Genomic DNA, 6,560 nt, shown 5'->3' on the forward strand with positions numbered 1-6,560 from the left:
TAGACTTCGAACTAGTCCTCCTCCTTGGACTCCTGGTCATACCTCTGTTGTCCAAGAAATCAAAAAATATGTCAAGACACTCCTTTATTTAGGAATCCCCTTAGAAAATTCCTTCAAGATTGTCCTGACAGATGCTTCTAACATTGGTTATGGCAGCATTCTCCTCCAATGTGTCAGTCCCACTTCCCCTGAACAGATTGTCTATTTCCATTCAGGAATTTGGACTCCCACTCAGATTAATTATAGTACTATTAAGAAAGAAATCTTATCTATAGTACTATGTATTTCAAAATTTCAAAGTGATCTTTTAAATTAAAACTTTTTAGTAAGGATTGATTGTAAATCTGTAAAACATGTTTTAGAAAAAGATGTTCAAAACATTGCATCAAAACAAATTTTTGCACGATGGCAAGCCATCCTTTCAGTTTTTGATTTTGACATTGAATTCATAGAAGGAACTCAAAACAGTATCCCTGACTTCCTAACCTGTGAATTTTCGCAGAATCAAGATGTCCGAGAAACGACCCGTACAATCCCCAACCCCCAAAGTTGCCTAAACAATAAACCACTGGTAGTTCTAGTCAGGCAAAGAACCCTGGCCCTTTGGTACCTTTTCCTCCTAGTCTAGCCAGAATCTTACTTGTGTCAGCATCCATTGTTGCCAACCGTTATTTGGTGTCTACCATCCCAAAACCAAATTATGAAAGGCTCCAAGGTCAGCACAGTTACAGTTCTGCTTTAGCTCAACCTCCACCAAAGTCGATCACCCCATATACAGTCGAAGAACCTTTTGGCCCAATTGTACCCCGAAAGCCTTCTCCCCAAATTCCTAGAAAAGGAAGGTCTCCCTATATCTGAAAGCCCTTTATCCAACACATCTTTTATATTGAGCCACATTTGATTCATATAACAGATCCTTTAGCCCTAGTGATGGAAGTTATGCCCCTAGAATGACATTACCTCCCAAAGCATCCAGAGAAAACATCAAGTTCTATAAGAGCATTCTCCTCCAAGAACAGTCTGCTCGAATAGAAAATATCATGAACAGGAATAACTCCTCAGAAGTCCTTTATCACAAGTTCATCATTACAAGTTTTGTAAGCTACAAAGATTGGGAACATCCCTCCTCACTCAAGACCCTTACGAACCTCAAGTCTCTCACAAGCTCAGAACTCCAGTATAATTACTATGATTATATGGATGCCTTTGTGAAAGTTTTATTTTTCCAGAACAAGAACTTTGATCATTCATGGTTCTTAATGTTTGATAAGAAATTCTCCAGCACAGTGCCTTCATGGTTCCTTAAGTGGTGGGAAATGTTTGGATCAATCCCTCAGATCTTTCCAAAACCCCTTCAGGATGCTCTCAGGTACTTTTGCTCCAAATTTCAAGCCTCAAACCATGGTTCCCAGTTTCCAGCAATTCTGCATATGACAATCATGTACAGAATCCATTGGATCAGCATGTGGAACTATTCAATCAATAATAATCTCTTGGACAGAGAATTCTCAATAAAATGGTGGGATAGTTTCAGGTTTAATGACATTATCACCCAAATTCACAAAGACTTCCCTCCTCCAGTTCAGAGAACCTTAAAGTAATTTTTTTCCTTTGTTAATGCAATACCGGACACGGAAGTTTGTTGCAACAGGATTGGGATGGGAATTACCGCCCGTTTGTTGCAACAGGATCGGGATGAGAATTAGAATTTGGCTTAAAAGGTCAAATAAGTTAGATTGATGCAGATGCCCCGAATTTTGTTCACATGGTTTTTCAAGGCCAGAGTCATCAGGCACTCGAGGTAATTTAGACTTATATTTCCTAAATAGCCTAAATTTGATGTAATTTAGACTTTATACATTCCTAAATAGCCTAGACTGATGCGGATGCCCGAATTTAGTTTATTATATATTCCTAAATAGCCTAGAATAATGCGGATGCATTGGATATTTTCACGTGGTTCTACCAAATTCATGGGACACTTGATGTAATTTAGACTAGTACATTTATAAAATGCCTACACTGATACAAAAGCCTAAATTGATGCAAAAGCCCTGAATTCTGCAAGGATATGGACCCCCATTTCAAAGTAAAATAGAGTGTTTATTAAATGGTCTTGATTCAGTGTGTACTTGTGGAGTAAATCTAGGATATAGATTTTGTTAACTCATTCAAAATTTAACTATAGTTAAACTAACCGCTGCACACTCTTAGGTGCAATGTTCACTACACAAGTATAAATGCTTGTGGGGTGGGGGGATAAAAGTTGGAGTTCAAATCTCCAGTAGAAAGTTCCACACACATATACACTTATATTATGCTGTAATAGAATTTCTATCTTGTAAAAAAAAAAAAAATTATAGTTAAACTAAATTAGAATTAATGAGTTAGTTGCATCTTGACCCTAGATTTGCTCCACTCTAAATTATGGCCGTCATATGAACACTCTTCATATCTCTTCAAATGGAGAGAATCCAAATCCGTTCTACAAGGTCAAAGTCACCGGGCACTTGATGTATTTTAGACTTATACATATTTAAGCCATTGGTATATTTTATTAAAGATATTTTTACATTAGTCTATCCAATGTATCTAATTTTGTCCATGATTAAATATTATTCGAGGTGATGTGAACAATCTTATTGGCCTGACATGATTAAGTGGGTTGTTTACTCCACTTTGATTTTTTTTTTTCAGCTGATTATTAAACTTTATTTCTTGTTCTTTAGCATTATGAAGGGTTGTCCTTTCATTTTCAATTTGTAAACAAGCTGATTGTGGTCTAATCTAATGTGATAAGATTAAAAATAAAAACAAAAATTCTCATCAAACAGGGGGACACCGGCATGAGAAATTGTTTTAAGATAAAGTATACCTTTTTCGGCTTTTCATCCTATGGTATGATCAATTTTACCTTCGTAAATTTGTTGTTTGGAAAGTATCAGTTTATCTTATTACATTTAAGTATCAAAATAACTGGTTCTGAGCTTTGCTGCCTGTAAATGCTGAATAGCAAGAAGAAAGCCAATTCCTTATGAGTTACATTTAGTTCAACTGGTAAAGTCTTTTGCTGAATAAGAGATTTGAGATTCAAACACTATTTACACTAAGACAAATTGTATTCTTATTGATTAAACATTTAAGAATATATACAAAAAATTGCCCTATAGAATAATTTTGTGACATAGCATGTTTGAGCAAAGAAGCAAATGCAAAGTCATAGTTGTCAAAATCGGGATTTTGATCGTATGATCCTACGATCTCACATGCCCAAAACAATCAAGATCATTCACAATCAAGGATTGGTGGTAGGATCAATAGGCCCGTACGGCCTTGGTTTCTACCAATTTTCTTGAGCCTAACAAAACTCAGTTGAACCCAAATGAAAAATAATGTACCAATAGAACGAGTTTTGTTGTTCTAAGGTTTATCAGAAGAAAGAGGGAGAAAGATTTTACAAAATATAACCAAAACAAACCCTTAACAATAATACCTACATGTTTGCAAGGGACAAATAAAGATCAAAACATAAAAATTTTTTGGGGTAGTGTAGATCATTATTTTGCATAACGATTGATGCTTCATAGTTCCTTGATTTGCAAATGAGATTTGAGTTAAGAGTTGAGATGGAGATGGAGATGGAGAAGGAGAAGCAAATTATAGAAGAGAGATGAAGAAGGAGAAACAAAGTTGAAAAATAATGGACAAAATTTAATTACAACTTCCACTAAAAAGAATTAATATGACTATATATTTTGAAAATCTAACTATTGGATTGCATAATCTTCATATTCTTAACACACACATCAAATTTTATACCAATTGGATGTTATTTACTATTCAATCTATAAACTTATTTCTTTGTACATAATTTTATACTTCAAAAACTTAAAATTTAAACATTTAATTAATAAAATAACTATTGATTTTTTATCTTTTAGAAATTTCGCAAACATGAAAAATATAAGAAGAAAATGTAATCCAATAGTAGATTTATCAAAATTATATCTAATAAAAAGATATTGAATGAAGTTGTAAACTACAATTAAGTTTGTAACTAATCTTTATCCAAAATAATTTAGAAGATGAGAAAGGAGGGGTAGGTGGGGTAGCTATTTAAGATATTGGACAATGGAGTGTTTTTGTTGTTTTTCAAATGATGCTGCACTATTACAAATTTGACTATTCAATTTTTTTCTTAATAACTTGGATTTCAAAATTGAAAACTTCACTTTCTTTATTTCTAATGCCATGATGATACGATTTGATATTTTTCTAATTTAAGTTTTTAATTTTTTTAAGCAAATTGAAGTTTTCAATTTGGTTATTCAAAACCATTGATAACATCTTGTCGTACTTGGTTGCTAATTAAATATATATATATATATATATATATTAGTGTTGAAAATTTAAGTATATTTATTAATTTATTAGTATAGAAGCATCAATGTGTAGTATATATACAAATTACATCATATTGATGCAAATTTTTGTTATCTTTTTTTATGGATGAATGGATAATTTATATTATTATTTAACATATAAAGTTACTGTCAATGTATCTTTTGCTTTTTTTTCCCAAAAAAAAAAAATGTAGGATATTATGATCCAAGATTCATGATCCCACCTACTTTCCACGATCCTACGTCTTAATTTTGACAACCTTGCACGAAGTGGTGACCAAATAAGATCCTTATATGGATCTAAAAAATCTCATATACATGAGTGATGGCAAGTCATTTTGCAAAATCAGCAGATTCATATTCTGATTTTCTTGTTTCTTAGTTTTGGAAAATCATAATTAAGGTGAAATATATATTAGAAAGGAAAAAATTAAAAATTAAAAATTTAAAAATTAAAAAAAAAAAAACTTTAATATTTAATTTGGTTCCACAAATTATATATCAAGTAAAATCTACAATCGATGAGAATCATTACAACCACACTTGCAAATTAAATTCTATTCCACATTAAAAGATTAGGGAAATTATTGTGTACTCTCAGAGTACCATAAATGCATACTCCCTCCTCTCACATGAATGGTAGATTCCACTAATTAAATTCATGGTGGAACCCATCATTCATGTGGGAGGAGAGAGTACACATTTATGGAATTTCGAGAGTACCTAATAATTTTTCAAAAGATTATTACTGCTCCTTACTTCTATCTTATCAATGACGGAGAAAAATACTTATATAAATTAGCCTCCTCATGTATGTTCAGTGCATACTCAACAGCTTGTTATATTCTCAATTTGAATAGAAGTCTAACTGTTTGTTTTGTTTAGACTCCTTTTAAACAAAATAGTTAAACTTAATGAATTAGTTAAGTAGTTAATTAGATTAATTATGAGATCAAGGTTAAACACATACAATCATATTATTTAGTGCATAAAAATAAAGAAGACAGTAATATGATGACCTAGGAAAATCAATGAAATCAATAGTTTCAAAGTAAAAAACTTGGGGAGGATTTAATCTAACTATCCTTAAGGTAAACAAATCCACTATGATAGAATGAAAGTTCACAATAGATTTAAACCCTAAATTTAAAGCTACCTCTTGTAGAACTTACTAACATGATCATGGTTGTTTTGACTCCACGGACTCTTCTATCTTAAATTTGCTATACACAAACACCCACGTTTGTGACTTTGAAATCCCCTTCAAAAGTTTAGGTCATCAACAGTTGTTGATCTTGTAGCATCAACTTTAGATCTATATGTTCTAATGATATGATAATAATTTCTGATAGTGACTTTAAAAGGAGAAGGCACAATATCTTTTAGATCTCACAAGAACACCTCCAAAGTCTCCTCAAAACGTGGCGCTTAAGGTTTTCTTTATATACTAAATTTAATTAGATCTGAAACTCTAACACTTAATGGGCTTAACAGACTAATTGGCTCTAATTAAATTCTGTAGAACCCATCTTTCGATCGGTCAAACCTGTTCTCTCAATTGATCAAACTTGGCATATTTCGAATTCCTGAACCTGCAGCTTCTTTTTTCTTGTATTCTAATTTGCAGCACCTTGAGTATTGTCTAATCATACTTATAAACTTAGGAATCTATATCTAGACAAATTTGTACTCATAGTTTGCCAATTGTTCTAAAATTTTAGAAACTAACACTAACCATTTCATTTTAATACAAATCTTTGGAGCTTAAATATAAATATTAAAAAATTTGTAAACTAAATTATAATAGGATAAAAAGGAGAAAACCACAAAAAGTAAATTATAAATTTTTCCTTCCCCAATTTCTCATCAAAAAGAAAATTTCGATTTATGGTCATCGTTGCCCTATTCTAATACAAAGTTGGATTTATGGTCATCGTTACCGTCTTACCGACAAAGTTGCGGTCGATCCTGATTAAAAATATTAATAATAATTTCAAGAAAGCTACTGACGTAGCATGTTTGAATTGAAGAACATTTATAGGTGAATGCTAAGCTGATTGGTTGATGATACCTTTCCTTTTTTTAGAATCCATTGGCTGATATTGATATCTAAAAGCTAAAACAGTAGAACCCAATAACCACGCGGTTCATGCCAAA

The sequence above is a fragment of the Quercus lobata genome, chromosome 3, assembly GCF_001633185.2.
Source record: "Quercus lobata isolate SW786 chromosome 3, ValleyOak3.0 Primary Assembly, whole genome shotgun sequence".
Taxonomy (NCBI): Eukaryota; Viridiplantae; Streptophyta; class Magnoliopsida; order Fagales; family Fagaceae; genus Quercus; species Quercus lobata.